Below are 24,972 nucleotides of genomic sequence, written 5' to 3' on the forward strand. Positions count from 1 at the left end.
AAATTCTGACATTTATTAAAAAAGCTAAATTAAATTTCAAGCAGGCAGTCAATAGATTTTCAGAAATGTAAAGCGTTGAATATAGACATTTCTGCTTGCTGTATGTGGACAGTGTGGCCTAGGTAATCATGGCATGTTGATCAATGGTGGGTCCTGTGTGGAGCGTGTGACAGGATGGCCCTCCTTGGGAGGTTAAGCAGGATGACCCCCTTCCTATACATAGATAATAAACTGAGAAGAAGAAATGTTCTGGAATGTTAAACAGCCCAGTATATTGAAATGATTTGTTTTCATGAAAGGTCTTTCATCTTGTAGATGCTAACATGCTCTTCATTGCATGCTTTTCAGCATTTTGTAAGTGTAGTGTGTTATAAACTAAACCATAAACTATATTTTTTTATTTGAACAGAGAAACTTTATATTAATAACACTTATGGGTGGTGTTTTTCAAGAACAAATCTCTTTGGATACTGAAATATGAAATATAAGGTAAATATACATGGTCATTCTGCTTGCTAGATCCATTTGGTAAAGTCAATGATAACAAAATTATCATATTAAAAATTTCAGGCTTTACGTGATGTATAGGTAAAAGGTAGGTAGGTTTTAGTCTTCATAATACTCTATGCATTGGTCCTAGATAAACTGCAGTTATACTTAACAGGACGACTGTGAGAGTTTATCTTTTTTAACTGAGTTGCTTTCACCTGCAAGTCAGATAGTAGTTTTTTCACAGAGGAACTTATTATCACGGCATTTTTTTAAATGTTGTTTTTAACAGAGTTAAGTAGAAATAAACTTTCTAATAAAATAATTTGTACACTTTAAACCTTACCAACATGACAAAAGATTAAATGCTTAATTGCAACTTGATTTACATCCCTAAAGGAAATATATAGTGCATGGCGGCAAAGTGACCAACATATAGTGTCGCTGTCACACAGCTCCAGGTTCCTGTTTTTGTGGGTTCAAGCCCTGCTTCGGGTGTCTGTGAGGAGTTTACGGTCTTCTCCCATGGTCCTAAAACACACATTGGTAGGTGGATTGGCTACTCACAACTGTCCATATGTGTGAGTGAATGTGCAAGTGTGTGTCGCCCTGCGAAGGACTGGCGCCTCCTCTGGGGTGTGTTTGCACCTTGAGCCCAGTGATTTCGGGTAGGCTCCATTTCCACCCTGTCCCTGAACTGGATAAGCAGTTACAGACAATGAATGAATATATAGTCCCTCTGAAAATGCGCGTTTATGAATGTCTGCATGTGTGTATATGTCAGGCATGTTTGAAAATTATTGGGAGGATAAAAAAGTGTGAGGGAGAGAGAAAAGAGCGAAGACAGAGGCAGAGAAAGAGAGAGATGGGAGAGAGTATGAGGAGTGAGAGGAAAAGGAACAGTGTGAGGGGGAGAGAGACGCGTGAGGAATAGAAATAAGAGAGGGAGAGGGGAGAGTGAGGAGAAAGGCGGGAGAGAGAAGAGTGAGGAATGAGGGACCGAGAAAGAAGGAAAGAAAAAGCTGTCTTGGCAAAAACACTTTTTCTGAGTGGTATAGTGCAGTCATCTCTTGTGGTAGACCTAGTTGAACTATTTGTGTTTTTATGCACATGTTGTTCTAGAACTGGAAGCACCAAACCATTTACAATTTTAAAAACTTAACAAGTTTTTTTACAACTTAAAATACCATTGCAATGTTGGTGACAATATGACTTCTTATCTAAAAGTTTCAAAGCTTGTTTATTTACCATCTCAGTTCGCTTAAGATATGTCTTACATGTAATGAAAATATGCATTTGTGTTTGAGAAGCTGAGTCACACAAATAGCTGATATGAGTTTAACAAAGCTAAAAAACATTTTGTAATAAATGACTGGGTCACAATTATTGGTACCCCTAGGAAATTCTCTGAATAAAATGTACCTTAACCATTTGTACTTCCCATTATAAGTGCATTGAATAAGTAAAGACAGCAATCTTCAGTTATCAAGACAAACTTTAGTTGTCACATATTCATTTCAGTTTATAAATATAAGATAAATATAAATATATGGTATCACACAAACTAAATTCCTCCTCTGTATTTTTTTTGTAAATTGTTCTTTCTTTTTTTTTTTTTACCCATTTATTTATAGAAATTTTGATTATTACAGAAATACAAAAGTTGAAACCAAACATGTCTTCCATTGAAAAAATAAGAATATATCCTACACAGTAATTTGAACCAGATCAGATGAAAAATAACAAATAACAACCCCTCCCCCCAAATTCCCTTAGAAACGTGTGTGTAGTTAAGCCATTGATCTCCTAACCAATCTTCCCACACAAAACAATATACATACTGACATACAGATATATGCACACATGCTTCCAAATAACGAATATATAATGACAAAAATCCAATATGTGGATTGAGTATACACAATAGATACAAATAAAATATTATCAAAATGAAAACAATATGCACACATCCACAGGACATACAGACAGAAGACACTCCCACACAAAATAACAATGTTAGGTAATAGTAATAATAATGAATAAATGCAAATACCGGCAATCTTGGAAATATAAAAATATGCATAAATGATAGTAAATGAGAGATGCGTTCCAATGATTGCGTGATAAAGAAAATGGGGGAAAAAAAACAAAAACAAAAATGAAAAATAAATTAATAAAAATAATAAAAAATAAATAAAGGTAAAAAAAAAACCAAGGAATAACAAAATAATAATAAATAAATAATAAACAAAATGATTAAATAAGGCAATTAACCTCTCTTGTCTTACTCTGGTGCTATATTGCACCCCTCAACATAATTAATGACAGGTAGCCAAGTTTTTTTAAATTGCTGTAGGGAACCTAATCTGTAAGAACGGAGCCTTTCTAATCTAATGTTGTTTAGGATCTCCTGGAGCCAACGGTTATGAGTAGGATGGGAAGGGAGCCTCCACTTTAGGAGAACTTCCCACCTAGCAAGCAAAGTGCCAAAAGCAATCACCCGTTGTTTCTCTGATGGAGTGTGAGGGTCAAGAGGATTCCCAAACAAAGCTGTAATAGGGTTGGGATCTAACGAAAGCTTAAGTGCAAGGCTAAGTGATCTAAAAACCTCCAACCAGAAAGGAGTCAACCTATGGCAAGACCAAAACATATGACCATGATCAGCTGGTGATTGTCCGCATCTGGCACAGGCATCAGACCTACCCGGAAACATTCTCGACAATCTAGCATTAGTAAGATGAAGCCTATGTAGCACTTTAAACTGTATTAGACTATGTCTAGCACAAATAGAGGACGTATGTACCCTGACTAGAATGAGAGCCCACTGCAGATCAGAGATGGATATTGCCAGATCACGCTCCCAGGTGAGTTTGAGGTTATTAGTAGGGTCCATATCTGAAGAACAGACAATGGTGTAAATGGTAGAAATTAACTTCCCCTGAGATGGATTAAGAGCCAGTACTTTATCTATTTTTGTTTCGGGTGGGCGGTTGGGGAAGTAGGGAAATAGTCGGGATACGAAGTGCCTAATTTGAAAAAAAAAATAACGAAATAGGTGAGTGCTGGGTAGATCAAACTTCTCCCACAATGCTGTAAAGTACAAAAAAACTCCATCAGCATATAAATCGGCCACATTCGTAATACCTTTCTCTGCCCATACATGAAAAACAAAGTCAGTCATAGAAGGGAGAAATTGAGGATTATGAAGAATAGGAGTGTAAATTGCATTACTGCGTAGGCCATAGCACTTCCTAAACTGAAACCAAATCTTAATGGAGTCTCGGACAACTGGGTTAGCTGGAAACCATTTAGCAGAGAAAGGGAGCTGGGAACAAATTATGGAGCTAAGAGAATATTGGGATGAGGACAGCTCTAGCTTTGTCCACAGTGGACAGTCAGAGGAGGAAGTGTCCTTATTCCAGTAAATTAATTTGTGAATATTACAAGCCCAGTAATAATGACGGAAATTAGGTAAAGCCAGACCCCCATCAGACTTCCGAAGCTGAAGCGATGCCCTTTTTAAACGAGCAGGTTTATTACACCAAATGAAGGGGGTTAATGCACTTTCAAGTTTATTAAAGGATGCTTTGTTAATTAGAATAGGAATATGTTGAAATAAGTATAAGAATTTAGGTAGCACATTCATTTTAATTAGATTAATACGGCCAATAAGTGATAATGGTAATGCTGACCATCTATCCAGATCAGATAGGGTTTTATCAAGCAGATGGATAAAATTTTCTCCCAATAAATCCTTAAATGACTGTGTAAATGTAATGCCCAAATATCTGAATTTCCCATGAGCAACTCTGAAAGGGAAGGATAAAGGAAGCGACTGGGTGGCTGAATTGACCAAGAAGATTTCACTTTTCTGAAGATTCACTTTATAACCAGAGATATTGCTGAATTGCTGAAAAATGTCCAATATCGAGGAGAGAGAAGAACTAGGATTAGAAACGTAAAGGAGAAGATCATCTGCGTATAAGGAAAGTTTGTGGACAGAGTTGAAACGTGAAATTCCTTCAAAGTCCTGATGTTCACGCAACCGTATGGCCAAGGGTTCCAAAGCCAAATTGAACAGCAAGGGTGAGAGAGGGCATCCCTGTCGCATGCCACGCCGGAGAGGGAAGGAAGATGAGATGATACCATTTGTGAGAACCGAAGCAGATGGAGCTGCATATAGGAGATGGATCCAAGAGATAAATCTAGAGCAGAAGCCAAACTTTCCCAAAATAAAAAACAAATAGTTCCATTCCACTCTATCAAAGGCCTTTTCAGCATCGAGAGAGATGATAACCTCCGGAGAATCTGAAGGATGAAAATATAAAATATTAGCTAGCCTTCTAGTATTAAAGAATGAATGTCTACCCTGCATAAAACCAGTTTGGTCCTGAGCTATCAAATCTGGTAGAACCCGTTGTAGGCGAAGGGCAAGAACCTTAGCCAGAATCTTAAAGTCCACATTTAGAAGCGATATTGGTCTGTAACTCTCACAGAGGGTGGGATCTTTGTCCTTTTTGAGTAGAAGTGAAATATTGGCATTAAACATGGACGTAGGTAGAAGACCACTACGAAATGAGTCGTCATAGACTCTGGCCAAAACTGGAGCAAGAAAAGAAGAAAATTCTTTATAAAATTCTGTTGTAAAACCATCAGGGCCAGGAGATTTACCAGAGTTCAAGGACTTTATAGCTTGTTGTATTTCACAAACAGTAATGGGGTAGCCCATTTCGTTAAGCTGGGGTGGCAACACCTGAGGGAATGGCAATGAATCAAAGATGGAAAGATCCTTCTGAGTAAAAGGTCGAGACTCTGAGGTATAAAGGTTAGAGTAATATTCTGCAAATATTTTATTGACTAACTCGGGGTCAGTAACCACATCACCGGAGGGGGATCTCATTCTAGGAATTAATCTGGAAGCCCCATATGATCGTGCCTGGCGGGCGAGAAATTTCCCAGCTTTATTGCCCTGTTCATAGGAGAGTAGTCTAGCCTGTCTTAACTGTATTTCTACTTTATGCGTCATTAAGACCTCATATTCTGAATGAAGTTGAAGACGGCGTTTATAAAGCAAAGGAGACACATCTTTTGCATAGTCAACCTCGACTTTTTGCAGCTCCTCCAGAATTTCAGACAATCTCAGCCTCTCAGTCCTCCTTAAATATGAAACAAATGAAATTATTTGACCACGAGTGTATGCTTTGAAAGCCTCCTAGAGAGAATGGGTGTTCACTTCCGGGGAGTCGTTACATGCAAAGTAAAATTCTATTTTGGAGATAATAAACTTTTTGAAGTCGTTATCTGATAACATGTGTGAGCTGAATGTCCAGTGCCTTTGGCCGAGTCTATTAATGGGAAAACTCAGGTCAATGTATGTGGGAGCATGGTCAGATATTATAATCGGGTGATAGGAGGATGAGGAGACATGTGAAATCAATTTATTATCCAACAGAAAAAAAATCAGTCCTGGAGTACGTGTGATGAACAGTCGAAAAGAATGAAAAGGCCCTGTCTAAGGGGTGATTGATTCTCCAGGGATCCGAGAGGCCTAGCTCAGATGCATATTTTAAAACTCGTTTTGAGGAGTTGGATAGGGCTGTCTGCCTGAGGGAGGATCTATCTAGTAATGCGTCCTGTACCAGATTAAAATCGCCCCCCATAACAATATGATGTGTATCTAAGTTGGGTAGGCTCAGAAAGAATTTATCAAAAAAATTTGTGTCATCCCAATGAGGTGCATAAACACAGGCCAATGTTACCGGGAGGTCCTGCAACGTACCAGACACCACTACAAAAACGGCCATCAGGGTCCAAAATGGTATTAGTTGGCTCAAAATGAGTGTCCTTGTGGATAATTATAGCAGCCCCTCGTGCTCGAATTGGATATCTCGAATGATATATATGGCCCATCCAGGGTCTTTTAATACGTCGGATTTCTGTCGATTTAAGATGAGTTTCTTGTAAAAAGATTATATCGGCTTGTAGCTGCCGTAATTGGGAGAACACCTTACTTGATTTAACCGCGTTGTTTAAACCATTGACATTCCATGAGATCAAACGCAAGCTGCTAGTTCTGCTAGTCATAAACTGGCTGTAAAGAGAAAGGTCCACTGCAAGACATTAATATCCATCGAACAGGCAAGAGAGGACAAAAGGAAAAAAAAAAAAATAAATAAAAACAGAAAAAAGGAAGAACACATAAACCAACACAACACATTGTACACATACTACACACAACCCCCTCCCCCAGTATGGTGTACTAGGCTAAAAGCCGAGGCCCTGAACACTAACGCACCCACCACTCAGCCTCCGGTACACATATTCAACCCCAACTGTGCCAGAAGGCATCTTCACAAACCCCCTTAATAGAAATAGATTAATGGATCAACCAAACATGAACAAGCTAAATAATACTGGAGCAAATGAACTCAACCAATAAGCATACTGTAAAAAGTGGAGCCTGAAGCATTTATAGCGGGCTCCTCAGCAAACTGGAAAGCCACGAACCCTTTACCCCAAACAGCTTCATCCATCACGCTGTGAGCTGTCAGTTTGTGCAGAATTTAGAAAGTTCTCTGCTTCAGCGACCGAGTTTAGTCTCTTCTTGCCGCCGCCTGGTGATGAGATAAAGAGCCTGGCGGGAAACCGCAAAGCCGGTCTGTGACCCGCCTCGTACAGCCGCTGTAACACATCTCTGTATCTGGATCGCTGCTCGAGAACCTCCGGGGTGTAATCTTCATAAATCGCGATGGAATGACCTCGGTACTGCAAGTTACCTCTTCTGGAGCGGGCTTCCCGAATAATGTTCTCTTTGACTTGGTAATAGTGCAGCCTGATGATAACAGCCCTCGGTCGGTCACCCTGCTGTGGTCTGCTAGTCAAGGATCGATGCGCACGGTCAGTTTCTGGTGGTGAAGAGAGTGTATCACCAAACACCTCCGACAAAAGGTCTGAGAAAAAGACAGTGGGACGTGAACCCTCCAGAGATTCCGGCACTCCGATAATGCGGATATTATTGCGTCTGCTACGGGACTCCAAATCTATAACTTTAGCTTGTAGTTTAGCTTTAGCCTCTTTTAGCTCCGTACATACCGCCTCTAGTGCCTGGATTCGTTCATCCACCATATTAGCGTTAGTTTCCAAAGAAGAAATTTTTTGTCCGTGATCAGATATTGTACGTTGTAGTTGATCCAGCTTGTTTTCCAGGGTAGCGAGAGCAAGTCTGTGGTCCGCACAAATAGCGCTGCGGTGCTCCTCCAGTAGCTTAGTTAACAGAGCAACACTGACTTGTTCATCCAGAGCGTCATGTACTTCAGGAGCAGTTTCTTTTTTGTTCTGCCTTGTTTTGGAAGCCATTATCAGACAGGATATGCTATCAGTATAAGTAGATAAACATTAAAGTAATACCAATAACAAAAACACTGAGGTTTGTGGAGACTAAAATGTAGAAAAAACAGGTAATGTACCGGAGCGCGAGAGTAACACACCTACTCGCTATCCGCCATCTTCTTGTAAATTGTTCTGTCAAAATTGACCTAAATTTGATCTAAATTTCTCTGACATCTTCTGAGAAAATTATAGGCTGACTTACGTAATATGTATTGCTAAACTCTGTAGTCATCTGATCATTTTAATCTTGTCCTGATGCGAATTTCTGAGAATGCATTTCCATAGATATTCCCAGAAAATATTTTCCAGCAAATCAGTATGAAAACGTATGTATTACTGAACCTGTTATTTGGTGTAGGACCTGGGAGAATGTTATCAGAAGGAAGACAAAAATAAAATCAATGGCAGCTGCAGGTATATAGCGTTATTTGTGATCATGTTAAAATCACAATAAAATTAGTGAACTAGAATCTCAACAGTCCTCTAGATTTTCATTGCTGTCTAGGTATCACAGAGGCCCCTAAGACTAATATGAATGAGGCTAATGACACATTGATAAACTGTCTTTGTTTTTTGGACCGGTGCTGGGAAAATTTCAAAGTGAAATTTACAGAGTGTGCAGCTAATTTAATTCTAAACTTCCAGAGCAGGGTGGAGGGCCCACTCTAGACTACACCCTTAGGCAATTATTCTGAATCTGCATGACTCAAATACGCAGTTTTCACAAAGCCCTCTTTGAAATTGGAGTGGGGAAAGAGAACAGGATACCTTGGACCCCTATGCCAAAGTACTTATTGGCCACTCTTCTGTCATCATCTAATTCCAATATTGGACTGTGCAAAACAAAATCACTTCTTGGGTCTGCCAAATGCTAATCCTGAGTTGAAAACATAACTAGTTCTACTCTTTTAAAATAAAATATTTTACACAGCTTGTTACATTCAGAGCACAGACAGTGTTAATATTGTCTTAAATAAATTGTGCTTGAAATGTAGTGACATACAAATAGAGGAACTGTGGGTCAGTAAAGATATCAAGTATTGTCCATGCACAGCTGTGGATCTGTTGATGTCAGGTCAACACCTCATATATTTTCCCTTCAGTCCTGAACTGCTGCCCTGTCCCTGTTGCAAAGCAACACCTTTCATAACATAGTGTTGCCAACACCATGCTTCACAGTAGGTATTTGTTGTGATTTGCTCTTTGATTTTCATCAAATATAATGCTTGGAATTTAGGCTAACAAGTTTAGTCATCAGTATAATTTAATGAAAAACATTTTGCCACGTAACATTAGATTCTTCCAAATGTTTCTTTCCAAAGCACAGACAAGACTCAGTTTCGCACTTTTTCAAAACTGGCTTCTTGCCATATAGGCCAGCTTTGTGAAATGCTTCTGGGATGTTTGTCACATGCACAGACCAACCAATCCTAGCCTCAAAGACTTCAAATGTACTTCAGTATGTACTTCAAAGGAAAACTTTCCAGTCATAAATAAGTATTACTGTGCAAGACGGTGCATCGTGGGTGACACATGGGTGTCTAAAGCGAGTGAGGATGGCAGCAAAAAAGAAGAAAGTGGACATAAGGAGCTATTTTTCAAAGAAACGTGTAAGTCACTCATAATAAGAGCAGGCTACAATTGTCTGTAGCTATGAATAACATGGTTTGGAAATTAACTGCACAACAAACTGCCAATTGTCAGTTCTCTTATCACGAAGCAAAGAAAAAAAAAACAGGCAAAGTGGGGATGGGGGCGTTGTAGACTCATAATTCCCCACCAATGTCAAGAGCAAATTTACGCCATTGGTCCAATCAAGGCAAGGTGTAAATTAGTTCTAAGCAGTAAATTTAAAAACATCATATTTTATTAAATATAGTAGAAAGGCAACATATTAAATGCTAAATATATTTTTTTAAATACACCCATTTTGACTTCTAATAGTGCAACAATTCAAAAGTCACATTTCTCAGGTTAAAATTGTAAAAATCTCTATACATAATATCAATATAAATAACAATTGTTACTAGTATTATTACAGCGCCCTCCATAATTATTGGCACCCCTAGTTAAAATGTGTTAAAAGTCTTAAAATAAATTAATTATTTACCACAGAAGCATAATCTCACTCTGAAAAAAATGAGAAAAAAACAACCTTCAACTCAAGTGAAAAAAAAAAAGAAAGAAAACATCCTAAGAAATAATTATTTCACATAAAATGAACTGTTTCACAATTATTGGCACCCTTAACACTTTCTTGGAAATAAATGTATTTGAACCATTTATGTCATTTCTATATAATAATAGTAGTGTATAAAGTGGATCAAAATATCTAGGAACCTTTAATTAGTAATTCATCACTTCCTGTTTCCCTGGGGTATAAATATGGCGTTACACAGAGGCCTATTTCTTTTACTCACTCTTAAACATGGGAAAGACAAGAGAACACACTATTCAAATAAGGCAGATGTACGTCGACCTTCATAAATCAGGCAATGGCTACAAGAAAATAGCCACTCATCTGTAGATGCCCTTATCTAGAGTCAGAGCAATCATCAAAAATTTAAAAACATCTGGAACTGTGACAAACAAGCCTGGAAGAGGACACAAGTGTATCTTGCCACCACGCACAGTGAGAAGGATGGTAAGAGAAGTATAAAGTTCCCCAAAGCTTACTGTAAGAGAATTGAACCAAATGGGAGCACAAAATCATGCTCCTCTCATGGCCATCTCTGTCCCTAGACCTCAACCCAATAGAAAACCTATGGGGTGAGCTGAATAGGAGAGTCTAAAGAAGATTAGAAAAAGATAAAGTGCTGTCTTGTTGGCAAAAGGAGGTTGTACAATGTAATAACACCAGGGGCACCAATAGTTGTGGCACACATGATTTAATTCAAAAGATTTGTTTCTTAATGTGTGATTTTTATTTTTCCCACCAAATAAAGGCACTTGAATTCAAGCTTAGATTTATCTTTTTTGCATTGTCCTATTATTTTTATTTATTTATTTTTTATAATTTATTAGAAGCCAAAGAACACTTCTTATGCATTCTGTAGATGACATTTCACTACAGCCCTAGAACCACATCTGAAAGGGATATATTAAACATCCCACTGTCACCACCAGTGCACCCACAGTATGCAAAACTTGCAGCTGCAGTAGAGCCAATCCTGGGGGATAAGAGGCTACAGGGCAACACAGGGTGTGCGAAACATCACTTCTAAGGGGGGAAAGTTCTGGAGAGCTAAGCAAGATGCAGAATGTAGCAGTCTGCCAATCCAAGATGCTGAATTGTTTATCTTGACTACTAGTTTATGCGTGTACCTGCACTTTGCTCCAGGCAAAGCACCTCATCCAGAAAAAAACAAAGATGCAATGTAAGCATCAACAGGTTGCATAGCAAGAAGGTCATGCCATGGAGGCTAGCAAGTGGAAAATTCCCGTTTGCAAGCTCTCTTTGTAATGCTTTTCCACTGCATGGTACCTTGTACTTGGTACCTGGAACCAGGTATTTTCTAATACCTACTTATAGACATGTGTAAAATCTGCAGGCTACAGTAGAGATCACATATGTTTATATGTGACTGACATTGTAAAAACATTTCGCTGTGGTCTTTTGAAGAGGTTTAAACTTTCCTCAGAATGGTTTCAAAAGAAAAACCACAGGAAAAGCTGGACAGTGCAACTAGGAACGAAAAAACTGTACTGACCTCTCTCAACTGATGTGCTGCTAAGCTGTGTTAAGTTCCAAAAAACCAAACAAACAAAACAACAACATAAAAATACACAATGTACACATTACATTTATCACAATCTACGTTACAGGGGAGCTGTTGTAGTGGAAAATGAACCAGGGACCAAAAAGCGAGTACAGCTGTGTAGAGCCAAGTGTGTATGTAAGGGGAACTGCTGAATCATCTTACTCCAGTCAAATAATGTGTTGAGTACAAAGACTACTGCTGGGGCATCCAAACACAGTCTAGTTAGAGCTAGCCTGATATTTTTTTTCAACTGAGGTCCTGTGGGAACAAGAGTGTATTGAGAAGCTTGAACACTTACTTGTAGCCAATAATCAGCAACGGAAAGATATGCAACCATGTACATAATACTGAAGTGCCCATCAGCCTGCTGTGAGGATTGGTCCCCCGTGCATTAGGCTCCTTAACTGGATTAGATTTGATGTAACAAAATTCACATGGCTGCTTCTTTCTTGGGACCCATTCTTCAGTTTTTAGGGAAAGAGCAGTACATGCAATCTGGCTATGAAGACAAGATGTTATATTGCCCACATGCAGCAAGCTAGGAGAATAAACAGCATGGGCATGTTTGAATGCCCACTAGCAGCAACAGAATTTAGCCAGTAGCTAACACCATGCTGAGTAGGTTGCAGCAACTTTATGTGTTAAGTATTACATTTAACCATGGATTTAGCATCAGTTATAAATAAAATAACAGCCTGAAATATGGTCTGATTCTATCATTGTGCATCCCTTGAGGAAACTTGGTCCCCTTCAAAACATGGCGGGTTCACATAATATTTATCCTGGTAGTACATGGTTTATGATGCTGCCTAAACCTTCTGCAGTGACAATGAAGAATGTTTACATTAGTTAATCTAAGGTGAATGGGTTTTGTGTACATTTTTTTTTCAACTGTAGGAATAATTTATATATACCATATAATATGGCATAGTTTCATATATTACCACAGCACTGGAAATCCAACAAAAGTTTTTACAGTATCTTAAAGACAGTGTCACAAAACACAAACAACTTGATTGGCTAACAACCATTGGCTATAAGTGGCTATGATTTGATATTCAATGGAAATGTCTGGTCATAGCCATCACATATTATGGAGTTTTAATCCATTTCTTGGCAGTATGTTTTTAACACTGCAAGTCAAACCTACGCCACTAATCTAACCTGTCAGTGCCTCTTGAACAAAACATTGATGGGTCAGCTGTAAAACACTAGTGTTAGAGCCAAACATAGCAGGTTGATAACTCTCCTGATGCAAAGATATTTAAAACGGCTCTACCGTTCACTGGACACAGATAGAACCACAACAGAAACAGTAACCCATACCTTCTATTAATCTAATTTTGTATTTTTTTTTTAATTCTGCACGGTTACACAGTGGTGGGCTAGGTGAGCCAACAGGAAAGTGTCTGGCTGAATCCCCTAATGCAGTAAAAGAATGTAAGTTAATAGGATAGGACAACACTACTGGAAAGGTTTGGAACTGTCACAGTTGAGGCAGGGTGCAGACGTACACACAAGGAATATTTAATTAACCTAAACCAATAACAAACAGAAAACAAACAAGCATGGAGTCAAGAATACAAACTAGAACTTAGTAGAACTAGAAAATAACAACAGTGAACCAACACAGGTGCCAATGTATACGACAACTGACAAAGAAACACATGTACACACAAGAACCAACAAGGGAACACTGAAACAAAGGGACTATATATACAGAGCACTGACAAGGAACACCTGGGGACAATAACAAGAGGGCAGGACTACAAAGGAGACACTGACGAGAGGGCGGAGCTAAAACGGGACTAGGGCAGAGACAAGAACAACAACCAGAGCCATGTGCTACATGAGCACCTGGTGAGGAAAACAGACAGGATGTTACATGAACCTGTACTGCATGAAATGAAACAAGGCCTTAGAAAAACCAACCACTTGTGGAAGGAATTTTTCTTTTCTGGAAAGTTAGTGTTGGAAATAATTTTCTGTTTTTTCTTTTTTCTTTCTTTCATTTATTTATTTATTTATTTATTTCTGCAAACTCTTAATCCCTTTCATGGTTGAAGTTGGCCAAAATCATCACGGGGCCAAGGCAGAAATATACACTAAACAGAGCATCACAGTCCCACAATGCCTCACACATTCACAGCAAGAACCAGATTTGCCATTCGACCTGCAAACATGTGTTTCTGGAATGTGGGAAGAAATCCACACAGACACTGGGAGAACAAACAAAACTCCAGTGACCTGAAGCAGGGTTTGAAACCACAACCCCAGAACTGTGGAGCTGTGTGACAGTGACAAGGCAAGGAAAGTCTATTTTTTATTTATAGTGCACCTATTTTACACAATAGTCAATTTAAGTGCTTTACTTTAACAATGCATGAAAAGTACAGATATATCAAAACATTTAAACAAAAAGTATGGATTAAGGTGCAAGAGGCAATTAAAACTGAAATAGTATAATAAATGGAGTGCAGGTTCTAAAACTCAGTCATAGGCATGTGAAAAGAGAATTGTTTTTAATCTGTACCTATGATCTGTTACATTTGGGGTACATAATTCATCCTCAGACACTACCTTTTATGCCCCTAATTCTTCCCCACTGTATTTCATACTACCATTAAAAGGTAAACAGTTGCAAATTGTTTCTATAATATCACAGTATAACATGTTTACACTGAAGTTGATCGTTTCACATAATGTTTACCTATGTGTTGTAATGCTGGTCTTGCTCACTGCTCATTTCCTGCTCTCTGCTCCTTCTCTCCAATTCTGAGTTTGTGTGTTATTTTCAAGAGCTCCCTTCAGACAGTCTCACCCTGGCCACAGCAGGCCCATTTTAAACCAGACTGGGTGTAGGGGGAAATGTCTGGCTTTGAGTGCAAACAAAGCTGTAGCAGTCTTTACTTAACCACTGGTTTATAGTTAAAACTATGAGTAAACGAGTTTCAGCCTGTTCTATTTAAAATATGCCAATTAATCTCTTGCATCATCTAACCAAAAATTATGTAATTTCAGGAGGAAGTCTAAAAAGACGCATAGAATTTTTCAGCATGTTTTGATTTTTCAAAGGTGCAGTATGTCATTGGTATCACAAAAATAGTAATAATTAATAATTAATTTTGGTTTTCTTATTTTATTCCTATAACCTCCTATAACTCAAACTTTACAATGTCAGAAATCCAGTTCACAACCCGTTAAGAAAGCATTACAATATTATTTTTTTTAAGTGAAGAATGCGATATTTATTGTAGTCCATTTAGTAAAACTATTTTATTCTCCATAGAGTGGGTCTTCCTTCTGGGGACAGCCATGGTTAAAATATGTTGAGTACAGAATCTCATACAGCCAGGCTTTTATGTGTTTTATAATGACTGTTTTAAAACCTGAGAAGGATCATTGGGGAAAATAAGGGCTTCTTTAAAACTTTATTCATCAGTTTAAATATAATCTCGAAACACTGGATGCCTTTTTTCATGCTGCAACCCTGTTATGAAAAAGAAGACCAGAGTCCTTGGTTTGGAACTACTTTTATGAGAGAATAAAAGAAAATAGAAAACATGCAGACATTCATGAAAAAGGAAAGGCAAAGATTGAACAAACTTTGAGCTGTCATAGAGACAGTCCAAACACTCTGCCTTCCAAGTGCTCATACTTCATTTAACCCTCCAAGGCCCTTGGCCTTTAGTGAGTGTTTTGCTGCCTTCTGGATCTCCTGTTGTGAATAAGGCTGCTTACAATTATGAACTGTTTTCACAAGTGGACATTTATATATACAATTCTCTGAAGAACTTGGTTTTCTTAAGTGCAGTTTTTTCCTATTGTGGGGAATTATGGCCTGATGCTAATATCCAATATTTTTCACATACATATCTACTCATGTTTATATATGAATCTTTGATTGTTTACTGTCAGACTGTACAAGTGCCCTCTTGAAAGATGTAAATAATTACTGTGATTTATATGGCCATTCTTTGAGCTACAGGTTCAGATCAAATAACATAATGTTTGTTTCCTCTCTGGTGCAGAACACTGAAATGTGGAGATTTTACTTCAGTCACACTCACCACCCACCCTCTGGACCCTGAATGAAATTTGAAATTTTGCAGAAAATTAAAAAATGTATGTTTTACACATTGTTCCCTTTGGTACATATATAGAGTGCAATGTACATTTTACAGATCTTTTTCCTATGTAATTGGACAAAATTCATAAAAACAACAAAATTTGCTTCAACATGACAAACTTCACAATGTCAGAAATCCAGCTGACAACCTGTTAAGAAAGCATTAAAATATTTTTCAGCATTATATATACAGTATTTCAGTATTCAGTATTAAGGGCACCATCAGTTAAATAAACAAAGCGTTTCGTGTTGTAAATCTGGTTTATGGCATATTCATGTTCACTTATGCGCTTGTCCCTGTCTGAATATCTGTGCTAGACTGTGTTACGCTAATAAAAAATGATCATATTGTCTTTACGATATAATTGAGCATCCCGGGTGATTTAGAATCGTAATGCAGCAAGTATCTTTTGTGCTGGAAGACGTTTTTCCTGAATGAGTATCGCCATCTGCACTTCCATCTATACTAAGGACATTCTATGCGCGTCTACATCGCGGTTTACGGTAGAACGGCTACGAGCGTGCGTGGGACACTGAAAATCCAAAAGACATGGCTTCTGAAATATAATTCCACATAATTAAATACGTTTTACCACAAAAACATACCTGACTGACTAAACGAACGTCGTATAAACCGTAAACAGGAGGAAATTAACAGGTTCCCTCCTAATAAAATTTAAAAAATATCAAATATCAGAACTGCAGTTCTCACGTACACAGGGTATTCATTTTACTGTAGGAATTTGGAGTAATATTATTTCAACTTTTTTCAACATATTTAATATTAAATTCCATAAATGGCAGAATGGGGGCATAAAAATGGTTAAATCAAATATGATTTTCATACATTTTTAGAATAAGCAGGGAGTATTATTTCGAAATACATAAAAATGACAATGACGTTTTGGTCAGGTTCTTGGCAAATTACATTATTTAGTTAGAGCTCTCAGACAAATTAAATAAAGGAGAGTAACAAGTGATTTGAAGTAACACGGTGTATGTTTCTGGACACGTGTGTGTGTGTGTGTGTGTGTGTGAGTGAGAGAGAGAGAGAGAGAGAGAGAGAGAAAGAAAGAGAGAAAGAAAGAGAGAAAGACTTTTCAGTCGTTGGAGTAGTACGGAGAGAGACAGTGAGACTTTTCTGTCCACGGAGCAGTTCAGAGCTCGACGCATCCACACATAAAGGCTCTAAAAGGTACGAATTTATTAATTTCTTCTCCATACATGTTTAAATTATACGTTCTGACATTGTGTATTCTGAACCTCACCTGTGGTGGTTCAGTGTTTGACATGAATAAAATAAACCAACCGGTTTATTGGTACATCTTCATTTCAGTTACGGCGAGTGTGCAGTATGTTTGGGAGCTGTAAGTTTTCGCGGTTAAATTAGTCTCTCTTCGTGTGTGTGTGTGTGGGGGGGATTTTTGCGTGCTGTGTACAGTTTAAATTTAGCGCGAACTAACTTAAGCCTGGTGGTTTTAGCTTCACATTATGAACCTTTTGAGAAACAGACTCCGAACCCCAGATCTGTAAAGCAGTTTCTGAGAGGAGCAGTAATGGAACGTTAAACAGAGACCGCGTGTGCCCCAGCTCTTGTGGTGTTCCGCGTGGTTTCTACCACGTGGTGATGTTACATTATTGGAAATGGTCAAAAAGTATCTTCATCAGCATTTCAGTCTTTAGAGTTGTTTAAGATTTAGTAAAAATGCTTTAAAAACATCGAACATTTTAATATATAATACCGCAAGTCACATTCATTAACGTCTCACATCCATTGATTCATTGAAAAGAATATACTGGTTGACGTTATACGTTATGATCATAGTTTCGAAAATAAAGCTTATATAGGACTCTTTTTTTAAAGCAGGTATTAACCCTATGTCTATGTGATGTAAATTGTGAATTTGTGAACTTTATAAGCAATACTATTCACTAACTTACACTAACTGAGAGGCTAGTTTACAGTAAATATTTAACATTTTAAAGCTTAGAGAATTACATGATTCAGCTATAGAAGTAGTTAGATAAAACAAATAGTTCAATTTGGGAACAGTGCCTGGTAGAAGCTAATAATAATTAGCTTATTTTATTTTATAATGGTAACTTTAAAAAAATTAAATATAAACAAAATATGTCAGATGCCATGTACGATCTTCTGGTTTCATCGTTCTGTAATAGGAAATGATTTTGGCTAGTCACTAGCTGAGTATTTCTGCATAAGTCTGTCTCATGATGACGTTAGTTTTGTGGTAAGTTGTGTTTAGGTGGATTGTAACAGAGGTCTTTCACTGATGATAGTGCTTATATCATACAATCTTTAATGATACAAATCTAATAGCTATTTGTGTCTTCATCCACGTGGCATGGATTAGGAATGCCCCTATTGTATCCTCAGCTGCCAAGATGGCATGTAGCTCCTTGCTGAACACATTTGTGTTTTTATGCCCGAAGTTCAATTTTACATAATGCTACAAGCGAATGGTTTTGCACTCTTATTTTATCTTTGACTTTAACTAATTCCAGAAGTGATGGTGAATTTATGATTTACACTGTTTTATCTGGATCATCACAGATGGACCCCTTTAATGAATATTTTTGAAAAGTGTTGCTTGACCACAATGTGGAAAATTGTATTGGCTAGCTGAGTCCATCTATAATGATGTGTACTTTCCCCTGCTGTTTGTTAGCTGTCATCCAATCCTCTCACTACTATACACAGGGGTTAGAGTTCACAGTTGATTCACATTCTCATAGCATGGGGTAAAATTGGAGTACTCGGAACCATTTTCATCTCAGTAATGTGATGTAGACGATATTCACGTGTGCTTCATGTGAAGGTTAACATCAGTGCAGTGGCTGTGAGCAGTGGGTAAGCATGTGTAAGGCCTCTCCTGTCACATGCTTTTAGCACCATGCTTCATTAATCTGTTAGACCTTTGTAGAGCTAATGTTCTGTCTCTGTCATGAGGCATGTTAAGAATTCCATCAACCCACAATGATACAATTGCGTATAAATATTTTCTCTGAAAGCCTCAATCTGTAAGTGCCAAAACAGTACTCTGGGAGATGTTTGGGTGTTGGCTCATTGACAGTGTAAACCTGTTCCAGACAATGAGATTTAATTAATAAGGTTTTGTTGGATTGCATAATTGTGTTCACAAACCTTTGTGTTTGTTGACATGTTGTTGCAGTTGGAGAGTGTGTGTCAGTTGTTTCCTTATGTGCTTTCCTTCCAAACTGAAATTGGGTCCAGTTGTACTCAGCCAGTTTAAGGGTATGTACTGAAACCTGATAGTAACAGATAATGAGAACATGGACAAATCTTCTGGCCATTTGTGTCATAGCATTTGAAATCCAGTCCAGGAAATAATTCCACTGGCAAAAATGATGGAATCACCACACTTGGAGGACACTCAGGCTTTTAACTCTGTAGCAAATAGACTTAAGACAGATATGACAGAATACAAATTTTTAATAATAAAAAAAATACTTACTTTAGATACTTTATTGATCCAGAAGGAAATTTAGCAGCCAGTAGCAACAAACACAGAATAGTAGACTTCAAAATAGAATGGATGTTACATTACAAAAATTTTTTTTGTAAAGTCTGTAAGTGCTACATTTTAACTGCAGACTAATTTGCATTTTCATGCTTAGACTTGTGTTTGTTTAGAAAAGCAAATTCCAAGGTGATTCCATATGTATATTTTTTTCTCAACTATGCTGCATTTGGAAAAAGATTTGTGATTTGGCCTAATTAATTGAGATGAGTTTCACAAAGCTAGAATGTTCAGCTATTAAACATGTTTTGTGCTGTTTATTTAGTTTATTAATTTCTTAAGTAAAGACTGGGTGAAACATCTTCTATGTGATGATTACTGAATTTTGGGCAGGGGAGGTATAGCTGTAACTACAGTTCATGTATTTTGTTTCCCAAACTAAAGTTATTTTTGGGTTATATTTATAGTGATTTATATTTGAATATTTTGATGGCCTTTTCATGCTTTGAATAAGATGTGGGGTTCCTAAGTTCCTGTGGCCACCTCCTTTGAGGATTTAAAACTTTGCTTGTTATTGGTGTTCATATAGCAATCAGCCTATACTTGGGCCCTTTGGAAAGAGTCAAAGTGAAACCTTTTCCAAGTGTCATGCTACTTCTAGCCTTGGACGCTTTCTGTGGATCATGGAGAAAACAGCAGGTTTGATCTTGCTGTGTTCTGGGCTGCTGAATCTCTCTGGATTCCTCTGACATCAGAGATCTCGTGTTACGTGCTCTTCAGGTCTACCTCAGGATCAGCATGCTGCCAGGCAGTTTATTCCTGGAGCCCATGGCACTGTTTTGAAATGCCATGTTGCTTGAGGACAGTTGTGGAACAGACTCCTAGGACATGCTATTGAAGGAGAGTCTGGGAGGCTTGCCAAGGTGATTGTTGACAGTATGCATTTTGTGAAGATGATTCAGAGGCAGTTTTTCTTTTCCACTGTCACCTCAGCTTGTTCACTTGGGGTTAAAACCTGTATAAAATTCTGTTAAGCTGCATTGTGAAAACACAAGCTGAAAATGAACACTATATAAATAAAAAATTGAAAAAAGACCCTTTCACGTGTGAAGTCCGGAGAAACTTGCGTGCATGTTCTTGCGTCTGGAAATGTACCACATGCATTAGACATAAAGTGGTGCCTGTGCAATGCATGCAGGAGAAACTCCGGAGCATTAGCATCTCCGTTCTCAAATGCGCTGACTCAGAATTCACCCAGAAGTGTAACTAGGGAGCTGGCGGGATAAATGTTACAGACGTTTGTGTTCACACACTGCTCCTCTGGTCCTTGGTGAGACCTTTCTGGCTCTACCCTTTGAAAGTAGTGTGTTTGTTGGCTTGAGGAGTGCTAATCAGGGAAATACAGGGGACATACTTGTACCACTGTGGTGGTACCATTTGCTGTCACTGTGTTTGTACACTTGAGAACATATCCTGTATCTTTAGTTGGAACATAATTGTACCTTATTGTGTAATAAATGTAGATGTTAAAATTGTGCTGAGTTCATCTCCAAGATTTATATTATGTTCTTTTACACAGTTGTGTAATGAAAGTTGAAATATATTTTAATGAAATATTCACATCTCTTTCTGGGGTATAGAATATAATAATTTTTAGAGAACAAAAGTGAACTTTAACTTTAACACCACCGTTGTATTTTTTTTACACTGTTTGTACCTTTTTTAAATGACAATGGTAATTTAATTATAATCATAGACAAAATAAGATGTAAAATATCCTATGCCAATCTATTAAAGCTTCACATAGGACCCATCCCAACCCATTCCTACCGGCAGCCACATAATTCCATTATTTCAATCCTACAGCTACACCCTAAGGTGGCTGTTGCCGTTTATGATCAGATCAGCCCATAACGCCTCCAGACGGCTCAACAGTGAAATCTGGTGTCCCAGACCCACCCCCCTCCAAGCCAACTTTACAGTCCTACCTTACCCTTAACCATAAACAATCGTAAATCCACACTAGCCTCTCTGGTGACTAAGGCTGTACCTAGCCCCAGTGGCACCGTTAATGCATGCTCGTTGCCACCAGTCCCATGTGAACTTCACATGCAAAGTCACCATCAACAACAATACCACCTCTACAGTGCATTTCACTAAATAATCTGTGCCCTCCTTATCCACAACAACTGACTAGACCTGTCAGCTGTTTCTGATAACTCCTTCACAGTTGCCCTTAGTTTCCGGTCCATGATGCTGAACTGCACAAGCAGGGATATAGTGGACTTGGATACAAATCCCCCATCACCTATCTTCACGGGTCTTGCATGTGCCTACTCACATTCCCACACCTCAACCGCCAAGTCTGCATACTTCAGCTACTTCCTTTGACTGCTTCATCTCTTGCATCCTCAAATGGAACTGCTGACTCTTATGAAATAAACGATTTGTTTACTTTCCGAGTACAGCACCATGTCTGGCCTCTGTGTAGTTAATGCAATGCACTCTGGGACCTGCAGTTTTTTACCTATGTCCAATAGAAATTTCCAATCTTGTGCTTAGTCCCTCCTACCAGTATTTATAGCTTGTGCACACACTCAAATTTCCCCTCCCGCACAAACACTGTTACTTCAACCACTCATCAGTGCATTTACCTCTAAACTTTTGCTGTCCAACAAACATGCTAAAACCCTTAGCACCTGATTATGTCTCCATGTATACTGACCCTGCAATAAACTAACATTACAAGCTGATAGAATATACTTCAACGTGCCAACCCCTGTTAAATATCTACAATTAGGGTCTTTACCCTACCCAATCTCCAAGATTTTGTGGAGTTGGAAAGACATCATACGTTGTTCCAAGCAAAAACTTAATACGACTTGCCTCCATCGCCCACAAGTGATCTTCCACTTCTCTAGATTCTCCCACCACTGGTCTTGTTTTGCCTGTTACGCTGCTGATGCGCACCATGCCTTCTCTTCCTGATCATGAATACATCTAATCATTATTTGCCTTCTCTCTGGTGATGTGGCCTTACTAATAGCTTTCCATGAATCACCTGACGTAAGGCCTGTGCTTTCGCATCGCATTAATCACTACATCCTTTGATCCTGACAAAACATCTCATGACTCACCTTTACACATTTAAAATTCCTCAACTAAACTTGAGTGGTACCTCCAGTACCTCTCTCCCATACCATGCCACACTACTTAAACACTGTGGCACCCCTAGCCACTTCCTTATAGTCTTGTTCATAACCCTTTCCATCCTCTCTACTTCTGAGATTGAAACGTTATAAATTGTCAACAGCCATCTAATACGAGGCAGTAAGTCAAACTGCAGATACCACACTTTCAACTTCCCTGGCAAACATGATCTATCAATGCTATTAATAGCCATCACCAATTCAGCCTTTTGTCCCAAAACTTGGTCGGTATCATTTAGCGCTGCGCTATACCATCTACCTAAACTCTTCACTGTTCTTTCCTGTATTGTAGGAATCATTTCAACTTCCATTCAAAAATTTTGTACAAGATTTTCTTTGACAATCGACAGACTTCTAGGCTTGTTAGATTATCATTCAAATTCCTCAGCAACCACCCTGTGCATGACAATAATCGTCAGGGTCATCATGTTGTCCATGTAACCCTAATTGGTATTTGCCCAATACTGTGTTCATTTACTTGTACTTGCAGTCACAAATAAGGCTCCAATACCAACATCTGTTACATTGTGCCTAATGAGCAGACAACTCAAAATATTGGCGATCTGGAATTATTTCAGTGATGGCAACCCAACAAAGTGGATTGCAAAGTGCTCTATGAAAATATCTAGTTGAGGTACTTCTGCATCTTCCTACAATACAAGGAACCCGATAAAAGATCTTAAAATGAAACACATAACTCAGCACGAGCAGTTCCCTTCTAACAGAACACGCAATCTACCAACACTGCAGTAAATGCTACATAAAATGTCTGCACACAACCCTAGGTCTGTGAAAATAACAGAAGCTCTTCTAGTGCTGGGCAATACAACAATTTCAATTTCTTTTGTGATCAATTTTTGCTCGATAAGAATGATAAGCTTTATAATTCAGATAATACAACTCAATATTCCCAGTTAACACAGCCAGCTGCATGCTATCCAGCACGTATACTTATACTATTAAGGTAAATGAACTTAGGAGGCCGCATGAGCGTGAGAACGTAAACAAGACTATAACATGTTCAATTCAAATGTATATATTGAACTTCCCAGTCGTTATCACATAACGGAAAACTGTCTTACCAAATATGTACAATACTGTGCAAGTGCGTATCAAAAGCTTGTTGCATCTCATCTTACATATAAATTTCAATAGATAGATAAATACTTCCTTGATCCCAGAAATTCAAATTATTAGTTGTGTAATGTGGGAAAATAATTAATAAAAATGGACAGTTCCAGAAATTAACAGAGTTTTTAATTAAACAAAAATGTTTTAATTAATAATTAAACTATTACACAGGCCCCTGATTCCTTAATTCTAAGAAAGTATCAGTATCGGCAAGTACATAAATACACATATTTATGCATCCCTAATTAAAAGAGAATTGGCCTTTTGCGTCTTTTACATTTGGTTAAATATTTGGCTCATATACAGGCTGGTGTGCTTTGTTACTGGTACTTACAACAGAACAGACAAGACAAGAATAAATGTAACTTTCCAAGCTGTATTTAGTTTGGAAGTTGTGTGGCATGGCTGCAATGTTTTTGTGGCATTTGTCCCAGCAATTAAAGGACTCAGTCTTAAACTGAGGTTTACATGCACATGACAACTTTTATACATTCGGCTTCTCCAGGTAAAGTCTGGGGATATAGACACTTTTTTTTTTTTAGCTTTCAATTTTCCATGATCACTTTCACCATGTTATATCGGTACACTTAGTTCTCCACATTCCTGTTTGTTAAGGCTTGGCTTTGCAATCTCAAATAGAGGCTAGTTCAGAGCTGGGACTGGAAAGAAACAGCACAACTGTGACTTGCCTGCTATTTGTTTAGGACACAACACAAAATCATAACCACTTGTTATGATTTCAGACTTAGGCAGATCACAAAAATTGACTGGGGTTTATCAGTTTATGGAATGACAGCAGATTCAGATCCCCAAATTAAAGTGGCAATTAACTCAACAAATAGACTTATTCGTAATATTTGTCCTTTTTAAAGGTTGTGTTTTATAGTTTAGTATTTTATCCCCTTGCCATATGCTGGCAGTATTAAAACTAAATGAGGTTCTTTTTAATTTACATTCATCTCTTATGAAACTAGCTGCACACTCTGACAGTGAAGATGCACTGTTTGGGAAAGTTTCAAGCATCACAGATAAATACCCAAATCTAGCTCTGTTTGGGTTTAGGTCTGAGATTAACAGAGCATTCCCACAATAAGCAGTTTTGCAGGCATGCCGGCATAGACAACACCTGGTTCAAGGAGCTTCAAAATGTATGTCAAACCCTGCAAAACTCATGTGATTCTAGTTGCTGAAACGCTTATATATTTAAAAAAGAATGGGCCTATCATATCTTTACATTTGGCTAAATTAGTTTAAATTTGGTTCAAATAGTAGGAGCTGTGTTATTTACTGATTCATGTAACTGTGGAGGACCAAACCTGCCAAAATTTAATAATAAATTAATTAATTAATAAATGACTCAACTA

The 24,972-nt window shown here is 38.0% G+C and overlaps 1 protein-coding gene across 3 annotated transcripts in view; it reads left to right on the top strand.

Moving 5' to 3' along the window:
• The window catches only part of slc29a1a (solute carrier family 29 member 1a), a 65,235-nt gene that overhangs the window by 13,732 nt on the left and 26,531 nt on the right, over positions 1-24,972 (top strand). For 2 of the 3 annotated variants that reach the window (XM_066679124.1, XM_066679126.1), the window contains exon 1: positions 16,816-16,963. The exons of the other annotated variant lie outside the window; for it this stretch is intronic. The gene's annotated coding sequence lies outside the window, so the exon portion shown is untranslated. Of the gene's footprint in view, positions 1-16,815; positions 16,964-24,972 lie in introns of those variants that run through there. 3 annotated transcript variants of the gene reach the window in all.

Source organism: Hoplias malabaricus, chromosome 8 (genome assembly GCF_029633855.1).
Source record: "Hoplias malabaricus isolate fHopMal1 chromosome 8, fHopMal1.hap1, whole genome shotgun sequence".
NCBI lineage: Eukaryota > Metazoa > Chordata > Actinopteri > Characiformes > Erythrinidae > Hoplias > Hoplias malabaricus.